The 27,865-nt window shown below is 44.1% G+C and overlaps 1 long non-coding RNA gene and 2 pseudogenes across 2 annotated transcripts in view; all 3 read right to left on the bottom strand.

Moving 5' to 3' along the window:
* The window catches only part of LOC150000255 (uncharacterized), a 41,804-nt gene that overhangs the window by 1,875 nt on the left and 12,064 nt on the right, over window positions 1–27,865 (bottom strand). For both annotated transcript variants that reach the window (XR_016513434.1, XR_016513433.1), the window contains exon 3: window positions 3,414–3,526. This is a non-coding gene — a long non-coding RNA (uncharacterized LOC150000255). The remainder of the gene's footprint in view (window positions 1–3,413; window positions 3,527–27,865) is intronic.
* Window positions 7,934–8,204, bottom strand: LOC150000257 (small ribosomal subunit protein eS27-like pseudogene; annotated as a pseudogene).
* On the bottom strand, window positions 10,878–11,791 carry LOC150000256 (ADP-ribosylation factor-like protein 1 pseudogene; annotated as a pseudogene).

Here is a 27,865-nt window from a genome sequence, read left to right as displayed (position 1 = left end):
TATTAAAAACATGATCATGTTCCTTTCTCCATATAATGGGTTCGGTGTATGGTCCCTTTTAGTAGCTTTATATAAAGGTTTTACAATTAGTCCAAAGCTTGGTGTCCAAATTCTGCAAAATCCAGTCATTCCTAAGAAAGAGAGGAGTTATTTGGTAGTGGGCAGTGTTAGTTCAGTGGTTGTTTTTATTCTTTCTTGTAACAGTTGTCTAGCTACTGGGATTAGTGTATATCCTACCTAAATCAGGGGTCCTCAACCCATGAGCTGTGGACTGGTACTGGTCCGTGGCCTGTGAGGAACTGGGCCACATGGCAGAAGGTGAGCGGCAGACAAGCAAGTCAGTGAAGCTTTGCTTGTCTTACCACCTGAGCTCCACCTCCTGTCTACCCCCAACTCTCATCTATGGAAAATTTGTCTTCTACACAACTGGTCCCTGGTGCCAAAAAGGTTGGGGATCATTGTCTTAAATAGTTTACTTTTTGTTTGATAATTTGGGTCTTTTTCTTAGAGACTTGATATCCCCGTTCCCCAAGGAAGTTCAGAGTTTGAATAGTGTTACTATCTGAGACTTCCTTCAAGGGGCTGCAGACTAGGATATCACCTGCATATTATAAGATGTCTCCCTCTTGTATTTGTAATTCCCTTAGTTCTTTCTCTAAAGATCTTGTGAACAGATGAGAGCTCTCTCTAAACCCTGTGGTAGTACCACCCAACTATATTGCTGATGAGCCATAGTTTTTGGGTCTGTCTGCTCAAATGCAAATGGATATTGGGAATCTAAGTGGACAGGGATGCAAAAGAAGGCATCTTTTAAGTTTAAAACTGTATACTACTGAGTATAGTCTGGCACTTGGGTGAGTAAGGTGTAAGAGTTGGCTACAAGAGGATGTAGGGGAACAACAGCCTTGTTAAATAGTCTTAAATCCTGGACCAAAATGTACTCCCCTGTTGGTGTAAGAACCGGGAAGACTGGAATATTGCAGGGGGATTGACAGGGTACTAACATCCCATGTGTTACAACTTTCTCTATGATGGGTTGCAGACCCTCTAGGGCCTCCCATTTGATAGGATACTGCTTCCTGTGGAGATATGCTGTCCCAGGCTTTAAATGAATTTGAACTGATCAGGCAGTCTTGGCTTTTCCAGGAACTCCAAAATTCCAAACTAGAGGACCTACTTTCTGTAAAATTTGTTCTGGGATGCTATCTACTAGTTTACTTTCACTGGCTAACATAATTTTAAAGATCGTAGCTGGGACCACCTAAAACTTCAAAATGGCCCCTAGTCTGGCCAAGAGGTCTCATCCTAGCAAAAGTCTAAGATATTGTGGAATAATTAGGAAAGAAAATGTCAAAATTTGGCTTTCAAATTGACTGGTGACAGATTTTCCTTTAAACCCCTATAATATTAATTAAATTAGAAGAAAGAGAACCAGCATAAGAATTGAGGACAAAGTAAGTGGCCCCTGTATCAACAAGAAAATTAATTTTCTTACCTGACACGTCAAAGGTTACCCGGGGTTTCTTGGTAGAGATTGAGATGCTGGTATAGGCTGGGGACAATCTGTTCCCTGGGCACCCTCAGTCCTCAAGTGCTGCCATGCCCTTAGGTGATGACCCCTTTCCACTCTGGGAACGGAAGCAGTCTACCTTCCAGTGCCAGGAAACAAAGTTTGTACCTTTGCATGAGGGACATGGCCCTGGGGGTGGCCTGGTGCAATCCCTTGCCCAGTGTCCAGTGTGTTTGTACTTAAAGCAGGGCCTTCTGTACCTGCTACTTTCTTTAGGTGCAGGAGGACAGGAGTCACTGGGAGATATGAGGCTCCACTCCAAGTGTGCCCCAGTGGACTAGGTTTCTTTTCAGCTGGTAATTTTGGATATGTTGGAGAGTAGGGTGGAGGAGAGGTTGATTCCTTTGAGGTGGGAGCAGAGGCTTCAGGACTTTGAAGCCTACAGGGTTCCCCCTGAGACACAGGTGGGGAACTTAGAAGGAGATCATCTAGAATGTCATTGTTGACCTACCGGGACTGCTTCCCTTGGCCCAGAACAGAGAGCTGGATTGCAGTACAGGGCCATGAAGGTTTGAACGTAGGGAACCTCTCTGACCATTTGCCTAACATTCTACAAAACAGGTCTAACTGGAATATGGTGTAATTGTTGCTCCATTTTCAAGCCAAACTTCCCCATCTCCTAGTTTATACTGAAGCCAACCTGTATTACAGAAGAAAGTTAGCCTCTTTTTCTTGAGATTTTCATCCCAACAGGAACCCTGAGGGGATACAGAGTATATTACCATCTTGTCCGTGGTGTACCCAGGGAAAAGAAAAAGAGAATGAAGCTCCTTGGCTCTCTAGAGGAATCCCCTTCATTTGCCTAAGGAGTTCTCTAGTGGGTTACAGGGCATCCCCCATTATCCCACCGCTCTAAGCTACCAGTCGTCTCAGGCTATACAAAGGCTTGGGTGTGATTGTGGGAGTGGGGGCTGAGCAGGGAAGTTGAGAGCAAATTGGGGTGGGATGGGGATTGGGACAACTGTAATAGAACAATTTTTTTAAAAGCCTAAAAATAAGGCTTGGGTGTGCTGGCCAGCAGAAAACAAACTACAGCTGCCATGGACTAATTATACCATCTTTCCTGGTATCTAATTCAGGAGCTTTGGTTAATTGGACATGGCCTGCCTCACGAAGAGTCCAGGTAAGTTGGACTCCTGCAAGGAGCTGTAGGGAGTGGACTACATCAGTCATTTGAAACATTTCCCGAGATCAAAATAAAAGCTGCTGTTAAAGTACCAGAGGGGAAATTTATTAGCTTGCCTCTGCTCCTCATAATTGATTAACTCAAACTAGTTTATCCATTTTACAAACCTAACCTGGGTTGGGAAGGCCTCCAAAAGGATTTTAAAGGGCTCACCAACTTTGACCTACGTTCAGCAAATGCAGCAAACGCTTCATTTGCCAAAGAGACACGCAGGGAAGAAGTGCAAATACAGAGGCCAAAATTCAGCAAGTGAAGCAAGTCTTAGGAGAAGTGCGGTTGGCTTGCAGATGAAGGTTACAGTACAAGAGAACATAGTGAAAAAGGCAGGTGCACTCAGCAACCCTTTCCAAGAGTTACAATATTCCTGCGTGGAAAGTCACGGGGAAGCGATAATGTTGTTTACAGTGTGTCTCATTGGGTGGATATTGTCTTGTGCCTCGCAAGAAGCTAGTCTCTAACCCTGATTCACAACCAGGTAATCCTCACATGGGAGTCTTTTAAGCAGCAGGTGCCCTTTTGGCTCTACCTGCCTGACCCGTGCCTATACAAAGGCAGCAAACTCTCTTCAAGGAGCCAGGGTGTCCCAAGGCATAAAAGAGACAGAGAGGAAAAACAGTCTCCTCCAACCAGTGGAGAGGGTAGAACAGGTTGCCTTACCACTCCAGCATTTCCACAGAGGACCTCCTGGCTGGCTCACCAAATTGCTGCAGATAGAGGCGGTGTCCAGGTTCTTGGCAGCCATGAACAAAGAATTGGACTGACGACACATACTGTAAAGCAAAGCAAGCGAGAAACTTATGAAGGAAAGTACACTTCCCAAGATATGGGAGCAGGCCATTTCTGGCCAGAAAAGTGCTCTCTTCTATTGGATAGCTATAGACTTTATAGGGTTTTTTCTTAAGGTTCTACGCATGCGATTTCCCACAATCCTCCTTGATTGCCCACTCGGGGAGGGAATCACAATGCTTACCAGGTGTCACAAGGCGATTAGCAGAAGTCAGGATGCTGATTGGTGACAGCTGCAGTGCCTCAGGATTTCCTATTCTATCATATTTCCTGCCTCACTGCCAGTCATAAAGAAGTATAGCATGTATAGTTATACACAGTACATATACCTGATGATGATAATAAATGATTGTTTACTAGGTTATATTAGCTATACTGTATTTTAATTATTATTTTAGAGTGCACTCTTCCTACTTGCAAAAGTTTGCTGTAAAATAGTATTCCGTGTTAATACCAGCAGCAACCTCACACATCTTGTGTTTACCGTCTCTTGATCATATTTTTTTCTCTTGTGCTTGATTTAATGTCATGTTGTTCATCGTGGCCCCTCAGCACACAAAATTCACTGCTATTGTTGCCAGTAAGAAGTTACATACAGTGATTGGCCTGGAAATGAAAGTAAAATGAGTAAGGATGATGAAGGTGGAAAATCAGTAGTGGTTATTGCTCACTAGTCAGGCATGTCTCATTCCACCGTAGCTACAGTCTTGAAGAACAAGAACGAAGTGATGGAAGCTGTTAAAGAATCAGCTTCGTGAAGGCTATGAAACTAACAAAAGTTCAAAAAGGGCCCAGTCAAACATGGAGAAACTTGTAAGGACTCGGATTGAAGAGCAGACACAGAAGCATGTCACTCTCAGCACCATGACCACCCACCACAGCCAAACCAAAAGGTTTGTTTGTGGTGTTGTAAAAAGAAGGCTGGACCCGACTACTGTGTTGAATTTACCACTAGCTCTGAGTGGTTTAAATGATTCAAGAGTTGTTATTCATTTTATAATATGAAAGTAAAGTGGTGAATCTGGGAGTGCTGATGTGAAGGAGGTGAAGAATTTTTGAAAACTCTAGATAAGCTGACTGTGGAGGAAAATTACTTGCCAGAACAAATGTTCAATATAGGTGAAACCTCTTTATTTTGGGAATGGATGCCTGAAAGGACTCTCATCCACAACGGAGCCAGTCAATGTCAGGTTTCAAGACTTTAAGGACAGGTGACAGTCTTGGTTGGGGGCGGTGTTGCAGGCTACAAATGGAAACCCCCTGTGGTCTGGCACAGAGAGAACCCCAGGGCCTTCAGGCTTACAGTAAGCACACACAGCCAGTGCACCACAGGAGCAGTAGGAGGTCATGGATGACCCAGCTCCTCTTCCAAGATTCCTTCCTGAATTGCGGTGCCAGTGATACGGAGAAGTTCTGTTTGGAGACTAGCATCCCTTTCAAGATTTTGCTTATTGAAGAGGACCTTTGCCCAGGTTACTGCTGCAACTGAGGAAGACACTGATGCAATTTGGGAAGCACTAAAACATTCATGGATGCACCAAGAGCCTTGCTTGGGCTTGGAGGGACATTATCAAGAAGTGTATGAATGGTATCTGGAAGAAGGCTCTCAAGAGGTTCATCCATGATTTCAAAGGATTTTCCAAGAATGAGGAGGCTGCAATAATCATCAAGGCTGTGATTGCGATGGCAAACAACTTGCACCTGGCTGTGGCTAGGATGACACTGAGGAGCTCCTAGAGGTGGCTCCTGAGGAACCGACTAAGGAGGAGGGGTTGGAATTGAACAGGACACAGAGGTGAAGAAGAGCAAGAGACAAGGAAACTGTAGGAGAACAAGAACAACACCCCACCCCCTCCCAGGAACATTCCCAGTGAAGGGTTTAGCAGAAGCTTCAGTAGACCTCAACTAGCTTCTTAAAAAGTTTGAAAACATGGACCCCCAAGATGAAAAGGTTTTCATTAATAGAAAGGAATGTTCATGATGCAGTGTCTGCTCACAAGCAAACCTATGGTGAAAAAATAAATAAACCAAACAAACCACCATGGGAATATTTCTGAAGAGTGACAACTTCTCAAGAAGAGCTTCAGGCAGGTCCTTCAGGAATAAATAAGTGCACTCTATGACGTTCTCACCATGACAAAGTTTCCTAATGATGCATTCTCAGAAGATATCTTCATCCTTAAGCAGTGAATGACTGTATATGACATTCTAGGAAAGGGAAAACTATGGAGGCAGTAAAAAGATTAGTGCTTACCGGGGACTGGGATGCAGGGGAGGAATGAATAGATGGAACACAGAGGATTTTTAGGGACAGTGAAAATACCCTGTATGATACTATCATAATGGCTATATGTCATTATATATTTGTCCAGACCCAGGGAACATACAATACCAGGAGTAAACCCTCAGGCAAACTATGGATTTTGGGTGATAATGATGTTTTAATGTAAGTTCATCAATGGTGACAAATGTACCTCCACAGTGGAGGAAGTTGATAATGGGAGAGACTACGCATGGGAACAGGAAGTAGTATACGGGAAATTTGTGTACCTTCCTTTCAATTTTCCTGTGAGCCTAAAACTGCTTTAAAAAAAATCTTGTCTTGGCTGGTGTGGCTCAGTTGGTTTGGAATCATCCTACAAACCGAGAGGTTGTGGGTTCAATTCCTGGTCAGGACACATGCCTGAGTTGCAGGTTTAGTTCCCACTCAGGACATGTGTGAGAGGCAGCCAATTGATGTTTCTCTTGCACATTTCTCTCTCCCTTTCTTTTTCCATCTCTTCCCATAGAATCAAAAAAAAAATTAAAAAAATTAAATCCTTTAAAATAAATTAGAGACTTTTTTCCAGTTGTGAGAAGGGGAAGTCAGGCAGAGTCAAACAGTGAACACTTGACACCATTGCTGCTGTAAAGATGGAGAAGAAATGTGGGTCTCGGGGATCTAATAGCAGAGCCTGGCCAGCAGCCAGCAAGAAACAGACCTCTCAGGCCAACCTACAGCTGGGTTCTGCCAACAACCTGAAGGAGCTTGAAATAAATTCTTTCCTAGTCTCCAGATGAAAGTCAAATGTAACTAACACCAAAGTGTGAGATCCTCAGCAGAGAGAGTGGTCCAGCCCACCCTGATTTCTGATCTACAGAACATTTAAGTAATGCACAGGTTGTGTTTTAAGGCTCCAAAATTTGTGGTAATTTGCTATAAATCAATAGAAAATGAATATCATACCCTCACTTTGAGGAAGCTTTTATCACTAATAAATGTTGGACTTTGACATTTGTATCTTTTGAGATAATCATAGGGTTTTCTTTTTTTTATTGACTGTTTTTTTTTCTTTTTTAGTCCGTTTATATGGGGAATTATTTTCAACAATTTGCAAATGTTAAATAAACATTGTATTCCTGGGATAATCTCACTTGGTACTAGCCTTTCTATAAATCTTACAAGTTGCTGAATTGGATTAGCTAAAAATTTGTTAAAATTTTCCTCGCCTATATGTATGAGGGATATTGGTCTTCAGCTATTTTTCTTGTGATTTCTTTCTCTGGTTTTAGAAGTACAGTAATGCTGGCCTCATAGCATGAATTGACAAGTCTTCCCTTCTCTCCAATTTTCTGGAAGAAGTTAGAATTGTTATTATTTCTTCCTTAAATGTTTTGTAGAATTCATCAGTTCAGCCTTCTGGGTCTGGATTGTTCTTTGTAGGTAAAATTTCAACTACAAATTCAATTAAAAAATAAAAATAAGGCTACATAGATCATGCCTTTTCATGTAAGTTTTGGTTTTTGTCTCAAGAATTTCGTTCATTTTATCAAAGTTGTCCAATTTACTGGCATAATTTTTATAATACCCTTAACTGTTCTTATAACAGCTGTGAAATTACCTCTCTTATTCCTCTATCCTATGGCAAAGTGTATTTTCTCTCTTCTCCTGATGAGTCTAGTAAGAAGTTTATCAATTTTATTGCTCTTCTCAAAGAATCAGCTTTTACTTATATTTATTTTCCTCATTTGTTTTTCTGTTTCCTTTTTCAGTTATTTCTACTCTGATCTTTCTTATTTTTCTTTCTTTTTGGCTCACTTGAGTTTCATTTGCTCTTCTTTTTGTAGCTTCTTTAGATGAAAGCTAAAATCATGATTTGAGACTTATATTCTTTTATAATATAGGTGTTTAGTGCTCTAAATTCGTCCCTCAGTGCTGCTTTAGCTGCATGTCACAAATTGTGATGTGCTGTGCTTTGATTTTCAATTTAGTTCAAAATACTTTCTAGTTTTCTTTTTTATTTTTTTCTTTGACTCATGGGTTATATGAAAGTGTGTTATTTTGTTTCTAAATATTTATAGATTTTTTTCAGATACTTTTTGCTGGAGTCATATAATTTAATTTCTTTTTTTTTTTTTAATCCAAAATGTGTTTATTGGGATGATTCCCCACTCATCTTGATTAAGGGTGCTTTTAGTGCTGCTTCCTTCTGAAGGAGCATCCTTCTGTAAGCCTTGCTTTTCCTCCTGTAGGCTGACAGAGGACAGTGGAGCAGCCAACACACAAAACTACCGTTTGTGCAGGGCTAAAGACGGTGATGATTTTATAGCATCCTGGGCACTTCACATCCATGAAGTAGGAATTGGGGCTCTGCACCAGGTGCTTCTTCTTGTGTTTCCTCTTTTTCTTTTCTGGAGAGGGATGAAGGAGATCCTTAGCGAGAGGTGTGTTGTCGGGGGGAGGTTGTCACCGCCGGAAAGGCTAATTTTATTTCTTTATGGTAATTTAGAATCCTTTTAGATTTATTGAGATTAGTTTTATGTCCCAGAATAGGTAAGTATTCCATGTGCATTTAAAAATAATGTGAGTTCTGCATCTACTGAGTGGGGTGTTCTATAAATGTCAAGTAAGTTGATATTGTTGTTCAAGTCTTCTCTAGCCTTATTGAATTTCAGTCTATCTTTTCTATTAATTTTTGAGCATTTCTAAAACTTTTTGTGAATTTTTTATTTCTCCCTGCAGTTATATCAGTTTCTGCTCTATGTATTTTAAAGCTCTATTATTAGGTTCATAAAAATATGAGATTGTTGTCTTCTTGATTTATTGACCCCTTTATCATTATGAAATTACTGTGTTTATTTCTGGTAGTATTTTTTTGCTGTGAAATCTACTTGGTCTTCAGCTTTCTTTTGATTGGAGTTAGTATGACATATCTTTCTCCATCCTTTCACTTATCTTCCTTGTAAACAGCATATAATTGGCTCTTAATAAATCTAATAACCTAGCATTTTAACTTGGTGTTTAGATCATTTACATTTGATGTGATTATTGGTATTGCTGTTTGATGTTTATTTGTGCCATGTGTTTTCTGTTCCTTTTGTCTCTGCCTTCTTTTGGATTATTTTTTATGATTCATTTCATCTTCTTGTTGATCTGTTACATATAACTTTATTGCATTATTTTAATGGTTGCTTTATGATCTGTAGTATCTATTTTTAACTTATTACACTAACAGTAAGTGATCATTTTGTATATATTTTTGGTATAAATACCTTACATTAGTGCATTTCCCTTTCTCCTCATTTGGCCTTTGTGCTATTGTTGTCATACATTTTATTTGTATATATGTTATAAGCCACAAATATAGTATTTTATTTTTGGTTTAAATTGTCAATTATTGTTAAAGCAAAATAAACAAAAAATAATATATTTACCTATGTTATTACCACATCTGGTGCTCTTATTCCTTTGTATAGATTCATACTTTCACATAGCATTATTGTCCTTCTCGTTGAAGGACTTCCTTTAACATATCTTGCCATGAAATTTGGCTGGAGGACTTCTTTCAGCTTTGGTATATCTGAAAAAGTCTTTATTTCATGTTCTTTTTTGAAAGATATTTATGCTGAGTAAAGAATTCTAGGATGACTTTTTTCCCCTAGGACTTTAAAGATGTGCTTTCCTGACTTGTAACTTGCATTTTTTCCAATGAGAAACACTCAGTTATCCTTATCTTTGTTTCATATATAACGTGTCTTCTATTGCTGGCTTCTTTGAAGAGTTTTCTCTTTATTTTCGGTTTTAAGCAATTGTATTATCATGTGCCTTGGTATAGATTCTTTATATTTCTTGTGCTTGGAGTTCATTAAATACCATCGACCTAGCTATAGTTATATAGTTTTTATCAAATTTGGAAAAGCTTTGGCCATTTTTTCAAATATTTTTTTATTTTTCTCCTTCCTTTGGTGACTCTAACCTCATGTATATTAGGCTAAGTAAAGTTATGCTCCAACTCACTGTTGCTCTGTCATTTCTTTAGGTTATTTTTATCTTTGGTTTCTTTTGGGCTTATTTCTATTGCTATATCTTTTGGTTCATTGATCTTCTCTTCTGCAACAGATAATCTGTCAATCTCATTCCATGTATTTTTTAAAATTAATTAATTAATTATTTATTTATTTTTAGAGAGAGGGGAAAGGAGAAAGAGAGGGAGAGAAACATTGCTGTGTGGTTGCCTCTCACTTGTGCCCCCAACAGGGGACCTGATGTGCAACCTAGTCATGTGCCCTGACTGGGAATTGAACCAGTGACACTTGGCTCACAGGCCGATGCTCAATCCACTGAGCCACAGCAGCCAGGGTCATTCCATGTATTTTTAATTTTAGACATTATAGTTTTCCATCTCTAGAAATTTGATTTAGGTATTTTTTAAAAAATATCTTTCACATCTCTACTTATCATGGTTAATCTTTCCTTTAACTTTTTAAACATATGGAACACATTCATAATTGTTTTAATTATCTCTTCTATTAATTCTGTCTTCTGAGTCATTTCTGGTTCAGTTTCCATTTACTTTCTCATTATTATGAGTCCTATCTTTCTGCTTCTGTGCATGCCTCATGGTTTTTACCAGATGTTGTGAATTTTCTTGCTGGATATATATTTTTAATCTTATAAATATTCTTTTTCTTTCCTGAGCTAAGATATTTATTAATGTTTATACAAACAATCTGTAACCACTAATTCAAAAATGGGACTTTTCCCCTTAATAAGAGCACATTCTTTAATAGGCTTCTATTTGAATAAGAATTTCATACATATAGAATATATACCTTAACACAAGAAAGGAAGGAATATTTCATATTACACAGACCAGACATTCAGTTGGTTCAATCACGATGGGTTACCCTTCCAACCAAATACTTAGTTTTGTATTTATTACAAATGTTGTAGTTGGTTCAGTATATGCCAACCATCATACACAGTTCTAACATTTAGTAGTGTGAAGCACACTTAACTGTTTCCATAGGGATATGTGATGTGGTCTTCATTTCAGAGGAGCAGAAGTGACTGAATTATTGTCTGCTCTTTAATGTTTCAAAGAATCATTCCATCGCCTCATCAAGACTGGTGCCTTTAGTTGCTGAAGTTTTGAATATTTGCCATTTTCAGTCCTTCAAGGCAGGTAACCCCAGTGAATTGGCCATCTCTGAGGGAATCATGGCCTGTTCCATGTCCTGCTTATTTGCAAACACCATCAAAATGGCCTTTCTCAGCTCTTCTTCCTCCAACATGGCAACTAACTCTGATTTGGAAACGCCAGTTTGGTCTTGATCACAACTGTCTACTACACAAATGACTATATCTGTGTTTGAATAATAGCATCTCCAGTACAGCCTGATACTAGTACGCCCTCCTACATCCCAGACTCAGAATTTAAAGGTCTTGTATGTTACTGTCTCAACGTTGAATCTGATAGTAGGAACAGTAGTAACTATTTCTCCAGCCTGTAATCTGTACAAAACTGTAGTTTTTCCTGCTCCATCTAAGTCCAAAACTAAAATCCTCATTTCCCGGGTTCCAAACAGACTTGAAAATATACTTGAGAAAAAGCCACCTTTCCAAGACCAACTTTGCCCAGCAAGTCCAGCTAGGTCTGAGGAGGTGAGGGAAAAGTTTGTGGTTGGGAGCGGGGGGGACACTCTGGGTCAGGGTCCCAGTGTGCAGTGCTGCTTGGCCTTGAGCTGCCTCAACACCGACCCCACTGGGATGAAGGGAAAATGAGTGGGGGCAACTGCTTCAGGCCAGGTCCACCCCCACAGTTGCAGCACGAAGGTGAGTTATAAGTATTCCTGAGCTTTGTTGGGGATGTGGATAAGCACATTTCTAACAACTTTATCCTTTAAAAATTTTTTTAATAGTTCATTTTTATTGTATTTTTTGTCCATTACCATTTATCCCCCCTATAACCTTTCCCACCTCGACCCATCATGATTTTATTCTTTTGATTCATACTTTTAAGCATTGTTAGGCAGCACCAGTGTGGAATTTAATCTAGGTTAACTTTGTCCCAATACTCTGACAAAATTTGTCTGAGAGCTCTACCCAATGCTGCATAAACTATGAGGTTTTCCACTCTGCTTGGAGGCACTATGCCTGGACCTGGTGGGATTACAGACAGCTGTTTCCTCCAGTCATTTTAGGTGGTTCTTTTCCCAGCATTGGGTAGTTTCTTCACACACATATACTAATCAGTACTTACTTGATTACTTAATAGGGGCCTTCTGCAGATCTCCACAATTCTCTTTGTGTAAAACTCTGTCATCTCCAGTACTCTGCTGAACGAACTCTAGCTACCTTGGTATCCTTGTGATCCAGCTCTTTCTCTGTAGCTCAGGGAGACCACCATGCTCTATTTGGGGTCTCTCTCCTTGCACTGCAATTGAATTTTCTTTCAGGCAGTACACTGGAGCAATTATAGAGGGGGGTCACTTAATTTTTCCCTGATTCTCAGAGATCACTGGCCTTTGATCCCTAATAATCAATATCTTATGAACTATTATTTCATGTCTTTTTCTACTTCTTTGAGACATAAGAAAAAAGAGAGTATCCCTGGCTGCTGTGGCTCAGTGGATTGAGCATCGGCCTGCGAGCCAAGTGTCGCTGGTTCGATTCCCTGTCAGGGCACATGACTAGGTTGCACATCAGGTCCCCAGTTAGGGGTGCGAGTGAGAGGCAACCACACAGTGATCTTTCTCTCCCTCTCTTTCTCCTTTCCCCTCTCTCTAAAAAAATAAATTAATTAATTAAACAAATAAATAAATTAATTATTTTTTAAAAAAAGAGAGAGTAACTCTAATCCTTATTCCTCCATCTTGGCTGAAAAACAAGTTTTCTGTGTTCAGTTTTCTTTTAAAGATATTTAAAAATTAGAAAAATACTTTTGTATTTACTCATTTGTTTAATATCTCTATTAGTTTTCTTTTTTTGGTGTAAATTTAAGTTTCTTTCTAACACTGTTTCCTTCAGCCTGAAGAATCTTCTCTTCTTAAAAAATAAATTTATTTATTTATTTATTTAGAGAGAGGGGGAAGGAGGGAGAAGGAGAAGTAGAGCAACATGGGAGAGAGAAACAGATCAATTGCCTCTCCCACACCCCCAACCACACACCCCTACCTGGGGACCTGGCCAGCAACATAGGTATTTGCCTTGACTGGGAGTCGAACTGGCAACCTTTCAGCCTACAGGCTGGTGCTCAATCCAATGAGCCACACCAGCCAGGGCTAAAGAATCTTCTTTAACTCTTTCTTGGAGTGCTAGTTTATTGACAATGGATCATCTCAATCTGTTTGTATGTAAAATGTCTTTATTTTAAACCTACTTTTAAGGAATATTTTTACTATATATAGAATTCTGGGTTGGTTGACAATTTTTTATTTCAGCACATTAGATATCATTCTTTATTTTCTGGCTTGCACTGTTTCTAACAAAAACTCTGTAGTAAATTTCACTTTTGTTCTTTTGAATAAAATGTGCTTTTTTTTTGAGATTTTTCTCTCTCTCTGGTTTTCATCCGATTATGATGTACTTTCATGGGTATTTACTTATTTTGCTTAGTGTTCATTGAACATCTTGAATATCAAGGTTTATATTTTTCAACAAATTTGGAAATTTTTTGACTATTTTCAGATACCACCCTCTTTTTTGGCACTCTGGTTGCAAATAAGTTAGACTATTTGACGTTGTCTTATCAGCCACTGAGGCTCTGGTCTTTTTATTTTTTTCTCCCCAGCCTTTTTTTTTTTTTTTTTTCTCTCACTGTGCTTCTATTTAAGTTTCTTTATCATGTCTTCAATTTTATAGAGTTTTTTCTTTTGTGTCAAATCTACATTTAAGCCCACTTGCAGAATTTTTCAATTTAGATATTTTATTATTCAGCTCTAGGTGTTCCATTTGGTTTCTTATTATATCTTTTATTTATCTCATGATCTTTGTGGTTTTCTTTAAATTCTTGAGCATGTTTATAATGGCTTTTTTAAAAAGTTCTTTTCTATTTATTCCATCATCTCTGTCATGCCTGAGTCTGTTCATAGTTTTATTGTATTTACAGGTCCTATTTTCCTGTATTATTGCATGTCTAACAATCTTTTCACTGATACTCAATGTGATGGCTTTGCAATAAGTCAAGCTAGGCGGGTTGAATTCCAGTCCCCAGATTTCCCTTTCTAGTGTGTTTCCAGGTAGGGTAGGGAGCAAGGGATATTCTCTCATGAGAGTTGCAGGATAACAGGAAAGAAGCAGCAATTTTGTAGGGAACACACACACCTTACCCCAGTCATTCAGTTAAACATGCTGCTTCCCCGAGGACCCAGCAGAGCTAAATCTGGTCAGGAGGATGAGGGCCCGGGGCCAGGGTCAGTCCTCCTCTGAGGAAAAAGCAATGCCCATGTGCCAAGGCTGACAAAAAACCCACCCCCACCCCCCGGAAAAGAAGCCAGGGCAGATGCTGTGGCTCAGAATGTGCAAACATGGCCCTTTTCCAAAATTAGAGGACTCCACACGACTGTGTTGCTCTAAATAGTCCCAGTGAACGCTGCTGTCAGCTGTTCTCGGGCCTGCTGTTGGCGTTTTTCAACCCTGGGTGAGTCCGGGTACGTCCCTGCAGGGAGAGGTGTCGGTCCTGTCCCCTGGGCTGGTGGAAGCCGCTTGCGACTTGTGTGGATGGTCTCGCCTTGCCTTGTCTGGTCTCATTTTCAATGCTGGCCATTCCTCCCAAGAAGAGAAAGGCTGGGGTCTGGCACACTGAACAAGTAAGTCTTTCAAAGAAAGCCCGTTGCCATGGGAACCGGTTGTCAACCGCACTGCTTCTGCGCCAGAGGTGTCAAGAGTGGGGCAGCAGCTTGTCTTAAGCACTGCCCGCTTTCCTCTTTCGTTTTCCACGAGAACAATGAATGATAGGAGGCGGGATGAGGAGGAAAGTGCTCCTCTGCCAGAAATCCATCCTGAGAGCGAGCTGGGGGCTTCAGGTATAGCCCGTTCTCACGGAGCCCTCAGCGGGCAGTGCCGGGAGGAGGGGGAGCAGGGGCACTGGAGAGGCGTGAGGAAGCAGCGAGACTCCCCTCGGTGGGCAAGTGTGTCCCGCCCACCCCGGCTTTCACTTGGTGCTCAGCCAGGGAAGTGAGACACAGCCTGCAGCCTTGGCAAGCTCATACCTTGTTGGGGAGGGGGAGCCAGGACACAGGGCGAGAGAAATGTCACAGTCTGTGTGGCACTGACACACGTTGCCACTCTGAAGAAGCCCTCTGTCCATGGGTAGCACCCCCGGAACGGAGGCAGATTCCGAGAATGGAGATTGGCATGTCTACACCTGACCCATAGCCTCTAAGGGTCCAAGGTCGGGGTGGCAGGAACGAAGATGCGCTGCTGGGACCCACGTGCGGTTCCCTGACACACTCCCACCCTGCCCGCCTTCGGGTCCATCGCAGCCAGGCAGCCGAGGGGAAGATTGGACTGGGCGTCAGGTCCCAGGGCTGCCCACATTCCCACCCCCCAGCCCATCCCCGCGGGCAGGCCTGGGCCTCATAAACCTTCTGCAGTCTCATCTTAGTGTCTACTTCCCCCGATGGAGCGGAGCTAAATTTTCACCTATCACAAGGCGACTGTTGGAATCCACGCCAGTCCTAGAACATGGGTGGCAACGGGGCCTTAGAAAGCTGTGGTGCGGGTGTGTTGTCCCTATGGGCTCAGGGACTCCTCAGAATCTGGAGGGGGAAAACACGAGCTGTTTGCCTATGCTGGTGCGGATGGAAAAAGGGTCACACACGAAACCTGATAAGCTAGGGGGAGGCCTGCCAGGGACCCTTCCAAACTCAGAGATTAGCAGTAACCACACAGGATGGTCTGAACACAAAAATTTCTAACTAATGGTGGGCAGTCATGTTCCAGGCCTGAGCTTCCTGGACAGAGGGAGCATGGCTACTGTCTTTTTGAATGTAAGGTAACGTAGCTTTGAAATATAAGAGTAATCTCCTTTTCCGAATGCAAGCAGATAGCAGCGCAGAGACCATAGAATCCCTCGTCTTTATCTTGTTCCCCGAATACCATCTCCATTCGCTGCAGATGTTCATTGTTAACTGTCCTGTTACCTTTTATCCACTCCCAGAGGTTTCCCTGCTCTGCTTTCTCCTGCCTCCCTCATCTACCACAGACGGATTTCAGGTAACCCCCTAACGCCTCCTCTTTTTATTGTAATGTACACAATAAGGTGCAAAACTGCCCTCTCAGGAGCATTTTCTCAATCCCCTAAGATTTTACTTCCCAGCAATTGTCATCAGTTTGGCTCAGATATATTCATAAAAATTCTCTACTGGTATGGACATTTCCTACATAGACACCAGTGTAAAATTTAATAAATGGAAACCTCCTTTAAAATGGAGTCGGGAGACTAGAAGAGAGAATTCTCACACATGTGTCACTCCACTCACACACTGCTGACCCCAACAGGAAGCATCCTTGATGAGAAGTGACATCCCTACCTCAGTGGGAGGAGGAAGAGTCCTCCTTGCCCAGTGACAGCTCAATCAATGGGAGATTGCCATATCTCAGCCAACGGAGGGTCAATGGCAGGTTGCAGTTCTTAGGAGGTGGCCTAGGAAGAAAAAGGACCTCCTCTAAACACAGGTCCAAGGTACCCAAGAGTTGCCACGGCAGGAAGCAAAGGGCTGACCATTGACAAACATGTCTGAATCATTGCTATATAACATGTGGGGTGCACTTGCGTGAGCTCCTCCTGCCTCAGGTCCGATTCAGCTCTCATTTATCTTTTCCCACTATTAACTCATCTTAGCGTCTGCTTCCCCGTGGACCTGAGCAGAGCTAAACTGTCACTGGTCACAAGGCGACTATTGGAATCTACAGTCAATCCTAGAACGGTGGCAGTACTGGGCCTTAGTGTTCCTGCATCCCCAGCGGGTGGTGCAGTGCCTGGCCCTGGGGAGGTGCTCTATAAACGGTGGTGACTGTGTGCACGGAGGAACGAGCCCTGGGCTGAGGAGCGGCACTGCAGAGAGGCTGAAGCAGGCAGTGACCACGCAGACCAGGGGTCAGGGAGAAGCCACGTTCCCCCCCATGCCCTTGCAGGAAGCTTGAGGGTCCCTGGTCAGGATTGTCTCCTAGGATTCTTTTTATGTCTAAGTGAGTTTGATAGATGTGAGTTTTTAAAATCCACACACATGTGGTTTATTAAATAAACACAAGGGTTTTGTTCTGCGCATTGAAGCCAAATTGACTTAATTTTTCGTTTCACTTGCTTTTTGTATGTGTGGTGGGAGGGGCTGTAAGCTGCATTAGAGAAGGCAGAGTGAAGGTTCTGGGCTCCTCACAAGCATCAGATCCATTGTTCATCCAAGGCCACAAAGAGCCCAGAGTCCTAGCATCCTCCTGCCACACCGTTCCCATGGAAACCACACTTGTGCTATGCATACAGGAGGGCAACCGTCTAGCACATTAGCCCTGGCTCCAGAGAGAATGTAGTGCCTGTGGTAGGAAGCTGCAGGCAAACCGTCGGGAGGGAGCAGCCAAAGGTTTTCTGCTGTACAACCAGAGTATACTCCTTCTTCCTCCTTCCTCTCGCTCCGCTTTCCCAGGCCCCCTGATGGGGAATGCTCTAGACCCTCCATAGACGGAGCACACACCTCCTCTGGCCCAAGTGACGAGTGACAGGCCAAACAGGCATCTGCCTAGGAAGGCTGGAATGTTAATTGCACCATGTCATGCCAGAGGAGGAAATGAGCCAGCAATGAGGGGCCAAGAAGGAATTTTATTTAGGCAATGTGTTTTGACGCGTTCTCACATGTGGACAGGTGATGATCGGAAATAACCAGGACCAAAGAGAAAGGGCCATCACTCCCTTGCACAGGGAGATGTTGGTCACCCCACTATCTCCCTGACTCCTGCTTAGCCAGTCACTCTTCTAACGCCAGCTCCACACCCACTGCCATGGCACTATGAGTTGTGTGACCTTGGGACGTTGCATGACCTCTCTGAGCTTCAGTTTCCTTGTCTATCAAATGAGGACAATGAGATCTGTTGTGTAAGTTTCTTGCAAATCAAAAAGGAGGGGACATACGGGAGATTCCTAACACAGTTGTGGGCACGAACAGCTTCAGCCCATGTTCAAGCTCTCTTCCCTTTCCATTCGTACACCAATGCCCACTCTGTCAAGAGAAGAAGCTTTTCTTCTTTTGAAGTGTCTCTCAGCATAGCCATCCTCCCCATCCTATCTCTGTATCTGTTTATATGGACTATGATCAAGAGCAAATTAGAATCTTTTGGAAGGATATATGGGTATCTCCGGAAATCAGGATAGGAAACACAGCCAGGCCTCATATGGGCCTGGAACCAGGAACTGGGACCAGATGGCTCTGGTCTTCTTGTACTGCAGCCTGTCTTTCTGTCTATGTGTCTCAGCTGCCCCACCTCTCCATGCGCAGGGGAGAAATGGTCAAGTCAGTCTTGAGTCCACGTGACTTCCAACTTGCACGCTCAGCAAGCACTAGAAGAGTGTTTGTGCCAGCCCCCGATTCCAGGGAGATTCTCTCTTTCACCCACGTTCAGTCTGGTGACCCTCTGGAGCCCGTGCAACTGTGACCAGGGCCAATGCCTACGGTCAGACTCTCCCCTTCTGCAGGGCAAGTTCTCTGCATGAGCATACACAAAAGTGTGCTTTGCTTCCCCAAAGCCCTCTTGGTGGATTTGCACCAGCGTCTTTGGGAAGATGACTCAGGAGGTTGTGGTCTGGACCTTCTCCTAACACTGTCCTGTCGTGGGTAACTCGGGTCTCCATCTGTGCCCATTCCATAGAGGCCGTATCACCCACTTGCAAAAGGAGACACGTACAGCCCAACACAGGAGCTTCCATCCTGCTGTGGTAGGGCACAGAAATCCAACTCTACAGGTGGGTCCATATTGGGCATCTGGTACACAATGGCCTCTCTTGAGCTCTGGGAGATGGTGTGACATGAAGTACTAGCTGGAGTTCAGGCAGAGCTGCATGCTGGGAGAAAGAAATGCTACTTCTGGGTCCTTTCCCAGAAAGCCAGAAGCCATGCTCCATGCTCCATGGCCGAGCTTATAATAGGATTCATCTGTTTCAGAGCCACTCGCGCTCGGGGCAATTTTTCATTTTCATTATCACACCAGCCTTAGAAGGAGGCAGCCAGGAGGCTAGGTCTATACCGAGGATCCTGCCGGAAAGTGGATCACCTAGTCACTCATCCACTCGACAAACATTTACTGGGTGCCTGTATGACAGTGACAGTGGGTCAGGCGCTGGGGATAAAATGGGGAGTAAAGGCAGGCGAAGCCCCCAATCGCATGGCGTCCCCCAGTCTAAGGGCGGTACAGGCATGACGCAGACCATGCAGGCTGTGTGAAAGGGCAGCTGTGGCAGGTTTGTCCCACTCAGGCAGGGAGCTCTCCTGCTAGGTGATGCTGCAGCTGAGTTCAAGATGGTCCTAGGGGTCAAGGCAGAGAAAAAGGATTTGAAGCAGCGGAAACTGCCTGTGCGAAGGGCTGGGGGCGGGGAGGGAGGAGCACGAAAGAGAGGGACTAAATCAGGCCCGTGAGTGGAGTGGGAGGGAGGATTGTGGGGCGGGGTCATATTAGGGGTTCACGGATTCTGGGAGCAGGGAGGTAGCATAAAGAGATTTACATGTTAAAGAAGTCACTCTAGTTGTTGTCCTGTCTGCAGTGGTTTGGTGAGAAAAAAAAATGTGGCTGAAACAGGGTTGTTAACTGTTTGGGGTGGTGGCAGTGGAGAGAAGTAAATGGATTTGAGAAACATCTGGATCCCACTGACAGACCTGGATAAGAGGATGAGGGGAGGGTGGCCCTGAGGGCTGTGGCTTGCCTCGGTGGGTGGTGATGGGCACAACGACAAGGACTGCTAGCCGAGAGCTGGGGTTGGGTCAGTCAGAGGTTTGTTTTGTGAACGTTAACAGTGAGGAAAACATTGTGCTATCCCAAAGAGGACCCCGGTCTGGAGCTCAGAGGACACGTCTAGGCCGGAGGTCCCTTCAGGGTTTTCTGTAGGACGTGTGGACTGTACATGTGGCTGTGTGAGAAGCTGGGAGAGAATGTGGGCTGTGAGGGCCTAGGATGCCTCTGGAAAAACAGCAACCAGGGTGTCCAGTCTGAGGACGTGGAGCCTGCCTGGGAGCCACAGAGAGGCATCTCCATGCCGCCAGAGTCCAGCGCCGCGCCGACCACTGAGGCAAGGGAGGGGAAGTATCAAGAAGCAAGTTAGGTTCTGCCAAGAAGTCAAATCTGGTGGGAACTGAAGTACGTGTCGCATGGAACAACATGGATATGACTCACTGATGGAGCTCTCAGGAGCTGTTCCAGTCCAAATCCAGAGCTCATCAGAATTGACATCCGTGTCCTGGACACTCTCAGTACAAGTAAAAGGGAGCTCATGACTTGGAGCCTAGAGGCCCTCCTTGGGAAAGATCCACTTCCTGTCATTTCATGGGATTTGGGATAGAAGAAGAAATAGATGCGCGGACTTGGTGTACACTATTTTGATCCAGTCGCTATTCTTTTGTTACAAGGGGAAAAGCAATCGAGAAAGCTTCTTTTAAGATAAAAATGAGAAGAAAGCAGGGGATGTTGCTCAAAAAAAGGGGGGGGAGTGGCGTTGATAATGGGAAAATTATAGGCACCAGAGTGCAACTTATTTGGGGACTTGCCACCTTTTTAGGGCAACCACAAACAACTCTGCGAAAGTGAACTCTCTCTACTGTAAGTTCAGCTATGCCAGCAATATCTGGTTGGACACTGGCCAGAGAGAAATGAAAGCAGATAACCTGAAGAGTCAGGGGATAGGCTTAATCCCTGCCTAAGGAGTCAAGGCCAAGAGCAAGAAGCCAAGTCCCATTCTGCATGTCACCAGGAATTACCAATTTTTGAGCAAAGAGAGGCTACAAATAATTGTACGTTGTACCTCGGATTGCTTCAATAAGGTATGGTAACACATGCAAACATGAACATGACCGTCATGAAGGAAGTTTCTTGTACTCACACATCCCTAAAAATGGGGAGCATGATACGCCCTGCAGCACTGCATGGGGAAGCCCCAGGCAGCGAGGAGAAGAGGTGAGCAAGAGCCTTTCTTGTGGCTTTCGTGGCTAAGGCAAAGCAGGGAAGCAGGCTCGGGATGGGCGTTTTAAATGATCCCAGTGGGCTCTGGGGCACCGGGCCTGTCCCTGGAAGGGTAGGGGGAGAGCGGTCCAGAGTGTGAGCGCTGACAGGGGCTCTGGCTGGGTTGTGTTGCCCAGGAAAGGCACCCTTGCAGGCAACTCCTTCCTGTCTGCAGCAGTGAGGCAGCTCTGGAAGAAGCGTCTCTCCAGGATCCACAAGGCCCCATGTGTCAAAGCCCCAGAAAATAAAAAGGCACAATTAATGCAAAAGTCTTAGCTCAGAGTAGGAACTGAGGATCAGGAATCAGGACAAGGTCTTGGCAAATTGGAGGGTTAAAATGGCTCTGTGGGGACCTAGTCTTCTCCAAGGGGACCTTAGGGTGGCTTTGAGAAGGCTGCCGACATGTGGGCTGACTGCAGCCTCTGTATCCCGTCTAACGTTTTCAAGGTGGTGCCTGATGCTGCTCCAAAAATTGTGTCCCGAGTAGGGATACCTTGCCTCTTGGCTTCCCTGTAGCTCATTCAATACAAAAACAAGGGCACGCAGCTGTTCAATGGATTTTTTTTTATTATTAATGAATTTATATGAGAAATTACACAAAAATATAAAATTTACATCACATTTCTCTGTTACCTTTAGCACTTTATCTGCATGTTAATGAATCAAATAATAATCTGAACTATTCCAGAAAAACCTGGACCTAAGACCCTGGTCCTCTCTGTCCCCAAAGTCAGTTCCCACAGCGGGTCGTGGAGCCAGCTCCCCCCGCAGATGAGCACCTGCAGGAAAGGCAGGAGAGACAGGAGCTGCCAGGCCTGCAGACAGGCACATGCATGGGACCCTAAAGGTGGACCCACCGGCTGCTGGGCTCTCTTACTTGGCCAAATCCTGCTGAGACCTTAAACAGAGTCCACCAGGGACAGGAACCTGGCCACCCTAGAGCCAATGTGTCTGATCAATGAAAAGGCCTTGGACTGGTGGCAGTAGAGGTGACAAGATGGCTGAGGTGGCTCCTCCATCCCCTTCCTCTGCCCTCTGGCACAAAGAGATGCTGACACAGCAGGACAGCTGTGACCCAGAGCTTATGATTCATGGAGACCAGGAAGATGCACTCTGCCAATTCCTTCTCAGCTCCCCACTGGGGAGACGGGCAACCAAGCCAGTGACTCTGGGATTTTCATTCATTCTTACAACCATCAGATATCTGTGTAGCCCCGTGGAGCCAGGCGTAGGGCAAGGTGCAGCAGGCATGCGAAGAGTAGAACCCAGGCTCTGCTCTCTCTCTCCCTCCCTCGCCTCCCCTCTCTAAAATCAGTAAGCACGTCCTCAGGTGGTGATTAAAAAATAAATCAATAAAATACAAGCATTAAAAACAAACAAACACACACATACACACACAAAACCAGGCTCTGCCCTTGAGCACTCACAGACCAGAAAGAGGATGGGATCAGTATACAGGCCCGCATAGACAGAAGGAGGGTCAGAACCAGCCAAGGGAAGGGAACAAGGAATCCCCCAAAACCAGCAACCATTTGCTCCTGGATGGAATGGACTGTGCTGGGATTCGGACAAACACATTCTCTCCCCTTTGGAAGTCAGTCTGGTGCTGGGAGCAAAGGAAGGAATGCAAACAGACAGTCCCAAGCCAGGGCCGCATACACAGCAACAGCAGTGCATCTCTGGCACAGAAAGAGCCCAGCGGAGCCCCTGAACTGGGTTTCCAAAGCACAGGAAGGAGTTCAACAGAGTGGGAAGGAGAGAAAACCTGTGTGCTAGCCAGAAGGAGCAGTACGTGCCAATGCAAAGATGCAGGAACGTTCTGGGAGTGTCGGGGTTAAGTAACCAGAGAGAGCCGGTGTGGGATGGCCTCGAAAGCTGGGGGCAGAGCCTAGACTTGCCATCCTGACCATATTTAAGTTTAGTAGCATGAAGTATATTTGCGTTGTTGTGAAACAGGTCTCCAGATTTCTGTAGCTTGCAAATCTGAACCTCTAAATCCATGGAACAATTCCCCCTTTGCCCTCTCCCCCATTCCCGGTAATTCCCATTCTATTTTCTGTCTCTATGAATTCAACAATGCTACTGTACCTTATTTAAATGCAATCAATCGTGTCTTTTTGTGGCTGGCTTATTTCACTTAACATAATGTCTTCAAGGGTTATCCATGTTGTAACATGTGACAGGATCTCCTTTTTTAAGACTGGATAACATTCCTTTGCTTATCCACTCATCTGTTGATGTGATGCTTGGGTTGCGTTCACCTTTTAACTACTGTGAATAATGCTGCTATGAACATAGGTGCAAATATCTCTTTTGAGTCCTTGCTTTCAATTCTTTGGAGTATGTACTCGGAGTGGAATTCCAGGATTGCAACAGTAGTTCTATTTTTTAACTTGTAAGGAAGTGCTGTACTGTTTTCCAAAGCGGTTGCAGCATTTTACATTCTCACTAGCAAGATATAGTACAATGTAGCCACATCCTCACCAACCCTCATTACTTTCACTCTTCTTTTGTTGTTTTCTTTTTCTTTTAATTATATTTTATTGATTATGTTATTAGAGTTGTCCCAATTTTTTCCCCTTTGCCCTCCTCCACCCAGCACCCCCGCACTCCCTTAGGCAATCCCCCCACCATTGTTTCTGTCCATGGGTCATGCATATAAGTTCTTAGGCTACTCCATTTCCTATACTGTACTTTACATCCCCGTGGCTCTTCTGTGACTACTTATTTGTACTTCTTAATCCCCTCTCCTTTTCACTCATTCCCACACACACACCTCTCCCATCTGGCAACCATCAAAACACTCTCCCTATCCATGATTCTGTCTCTGTTTTTCTTGTTCATTTAGTTGGTTTTTAAAATTCAGTTGTTGATAGATATGTATTTATTGCCATTTTATTGTTCATAGTTTTGATCTTTTTTTAAAATAAGTCCCCTTAACATTTCATATATACTGATTTATTGATGATGAACTCCTTTAGTTTTTTTATTGTCTGGGAAGCTCTTTATCTACCCTTTTATTCTAAATGATATCTTTGCTGGGTAGAGCAATCTTGGCTGTAGGTCCCTGCTTCTCATGACTTTGAATATTTTTTGCCAATCCTTTATAGCTTGCAAAGTTTCTTTTAAGAAATCAGCTGAGAGTCTTATGGGAGCTCCCTTGTAGGTAACTCTCTGCTTTTCTCTTGCTGCTTTTAATATTCTCTCTTTATCTTTAAACTTTGGCATTTTAATTATGATGTGCCCTGGAGTGGCCTCTTTGCACCCATCTTGTTTGGGACTCCCTGTGCTTCCTGGACTTGCATGTCTATTTCCTTCACCAAATTAGGAAAGTTTTTTTCCACTGCTTTTTTCAAATAGATTTCCAATCTCTTGCTCTTTCTCTTCTCCCTCTGGCACTCTTATAAGGCAAATGTTGGAACGCTTAAAGTTGTCCCACAGGTTGCTTACATTATCCTCGTTTGTGTGGATTCTTTTTTCTTCTTGTTCTAATTGGTTGTTTTTTGACTCCTTATGTTTCATATTATTGATTTGATTCTCGGCTTCATCCACTCTACTGTTGTTCCCCTGTAAATCATTCTTTATTTCAATTAGTGTATCCTTCCTTTCTGACTGGATCTTTTTTATGCTGTTGAGGTCCTCACTAAGTTCCTTGAGCATCCCTATAACCAATATTTTAAACTCTGCATCTGACAGATTGCTTATTTCCATTTTGTTCAGTTCTTTTTCTGGAGTTTTGATCTGTTCTTTCATTTGGGCCATGTTTCTTTGTCTCTTCATTTTGGCAGCCTCCCTGTGTTTGTTTCTATGTATTAGGTGGAGCTGCTATGACTCCCTGTCTTGGTAGTGTGGCCTAATGTAGTTGGTGTCCTGTAGGGTCCAGTCGCACAGCCTCCCCTGTCACCCAAGCTGGGTACTCAAGTTGTGCCCTTTGTGTAGGCTGAGTACATTCTCCTCTTGTAGTTGAGCCTTGATTGCTGTTGGCAGGTCAATGGGAGAGGGATTTACCCAGGCCAGTCAGCTGCAAGGAGTGGCTGTCACCACTGACCACCAACTTCCACCCTCTATGGAGGATCAGCTGTGCAGGGGCAGGGTGGTGGTGCTCCAACAAGGTCTGTAGCTGTAGCTGTCCACTGGGTATGCAGGCTCTGAGGTTTCCTGGGTGGTGCAGGCCAAGGTCAGTTCCCACCTGTGTTCTGCCTGGGACCACCCTGCCTGAGCTATAATGCAACCTGAGATGGCTGTTACTTGTGCTGGGCTTGGAGATTCCCAGGCAAAGCCAAGCTGTGAAACTAGGCTGGGTGCTGCTAGTGCCAGGCCTGCAGTCCCTTAGCAAGAGGTACAGGGGCTGGGGGCTCACTGAGGCCAGCTGTTGCTTGTTTGATCGGATTTAGGAAGTTGAGAAGCATGAGCCAAGACCAGACATTCATACTGAAAACCATGTTAACAGCTTGGGCAGGCCTGTAAGTTGGGTGGGACAAAGTTTCAGGGGATCTCCAGGGTGGGGCGAAAGTGTTAACCAAGTTGGTGAAGGCTCTGTGGCTCTGTTGGGGGAGGGCTCAGACAAAGAACAGTGACCTTTGCCCATCTTTCTGTCTGGGAGAAAACTGTCCCTTAGCTACCACCTTGATGCCAGACACTTCATTTCCTCCCTGTATGCTACTGGTGCCTTTCAAGCTGCCATCCCAGTGTGGAGCTCAGAGGGAGTGAGTCTGAGTAGGTGAGTCCATGTGTGGGTTCTTTTAAGTCGAATTGCTTGGGATTCTAGCAGTTCCTTCCACTGACTCAATCCTGCTGGTTTTTGGAGCCATGAGTTATGGGGACTTATCTTCCTGGTAGTGGAACCTTGGGCTGGGGGGCCTGGTATGGGATTGTGATTCCTCATTCCTGAGATATCCCTCCTGAATTTTTATCCACTACACATGGATGTGGGACCAGCCTGTTCCATGTCTCCACCCCATCTACCAGTCTGGAGGGACGTGTTTTTTTAAATTTTTAGTTGTGAGACTTCCATCCCACTCAAATTCTGGCAGTTCTGAGTGATGGTTGTTCTATAATTTAGTTGTAACTTTGATGTGGTTGTGCAAGGAGGCAAGCTGTGTTTACCTTTGCTGCAATATTGATTAGAAGTCTCATTTTGTTGGTTTTTAAAAATAGTAGCCATCCCAGTGTGTGTGAGCATCAGTCAGTCTTCTTTGAGAGGGTCATGATCAAAGCTATGCATTGGAGGATCTCTCTGGCAGCAGAAAACTCAGAGACAGGAGATGGCCAAGGCCTTGGTAATGGTCAGAAAGAAGGAGGGAATTCCTGGCCAGGGTGGTTTTGTGAAAACGAGGGCTACAAAAGGAAAGAAGCAGCCAGACTTATGGCAGGAAAGGGGAAGCCAGGGAGAGGGAGGAGGGAGACAAGACTCAAGTTCAAAGAAAATGGAAATATAATGAGAAAAATAGGAAGCCACAAGGGACAGCTGCTTGTAGAGAGGTACTGAGATCTGACAGGTGCCAAAAGGTGGCAGGTTAGTTGTTGATATAGAGCTGGTGTCCCAAAGAGTGTACAGGTCTAGACAATCACAACATCTATTCATACAGCACTTTTATTTACATGACTGCCCTCCATGCTCGCTACACCTTTGAGGTCAGTCCAAGTAGGTGTCTTCTCCGTTATCTGAGCACTGAGAAACCAGGAAGTACAAATAACAAGCCAAGGCCATGTGGCATGTCAGAATCGGAGCCTGGGGGAGCCTCCTCCTGAATCTGATTCTAGCCCAGAGGCCTCTTCTTTTTCTGAGATGAGACATGTCTAGGAGCACACAAAGGGCCTAGTCATGGAAGAGTCATTCATTCATTTGATAAGTGTTTTCTTGAATGTCAGGCAATGTTATAGGTGCTGAGGATTCACTGGTTAATAAAATAGAATGGACATGATCCCACCATCACAAAGCCTGTATTATCGTAGAGAAGAGAACAGACCCACTGGCCATTGGGCAGTTTTCCTAGAAGCCCAGAGAATTCCCCAGAAGTATCCCAAGGCAAATTTGTGCCTCACAGATGGAAGCTTCTCTGCTGTGCCTGCTACACTGATTCAAGTTAACACACATGCTAACTCAAATTGACACACATGCAGTCAAAAAAGGAAGGCTTCCTGGAAGATGGGGCATTTCAGCTGAGCCCTGAAGAATTAGAAGGAGGAAAAAGAGCTAGGAAGAGAGGAAGAAGAGGAGTGAGGGGGCAGGAGAAGAGTGAGAAGATGCTCTATACTGGTGAGGAGAGCACACATGACCAGCTGGGAACAAACCAGACCACGGCGCCTTGAGAGACTGCTTCAGACTGACTGGGTGGTAGTGTGAGCTGCGGAGAGAGGCACAAGGTTTGCGACTGAGTTTCAGTTCTCTCTGTGGCAGCTTAGGGAAGGAGCAAATGGGAGGGAGACCCGCAGGATGAACCCCATTGACTTGATAGTGAAATCTTGCCTACCAGGCATCTGCTTACTGTGGTTACCATGGCAAAACTGGACCACACACCCAGAAGCATCTAGTCAACCTCTCTTATTAAATATGATGACACTAAAAACAAGACTGGGGAAGAGATTTGCTGGCTTTCTACTGGCAGTGTGGAAATGCCCCTCCCCCCCCTTTAAAACATACATAGTAGTAAAATATGCATAACGGAATTTATCGTTTTAGCCATTTCAAGTGTGTGGCACAGTGCTAGTAAATACATTCACAGTGTCATACATCCATTACCATTTTTCAATCTCCAGAATTTTTGATCATTCCAAACTAAAACTCTGTCCTCGTTATAATGACTCATCACCGCTGCTTCATCCCTGCCAACCAACGTTCTACATTCCATCTGCATGACTCTGA

Source organism: Furipterus horrens, unplaced genomic scaffold, assembly GCF_987537825.1.
Source record: "Furipterus horrens unplaced genomic scaffold, mFurHor1.1.pri manual_scaffold_10, whole genome shotgun sequence".
Lineage (NCBI taxonomy): Eukaryota > Metazoa > Chordata > Mammalia > Chiroptera > Furipteridae > Furipterus > Furipterus horrens.
This window is presented reverse-complemented; position numbering and strand designations above follow the sequence as displayed.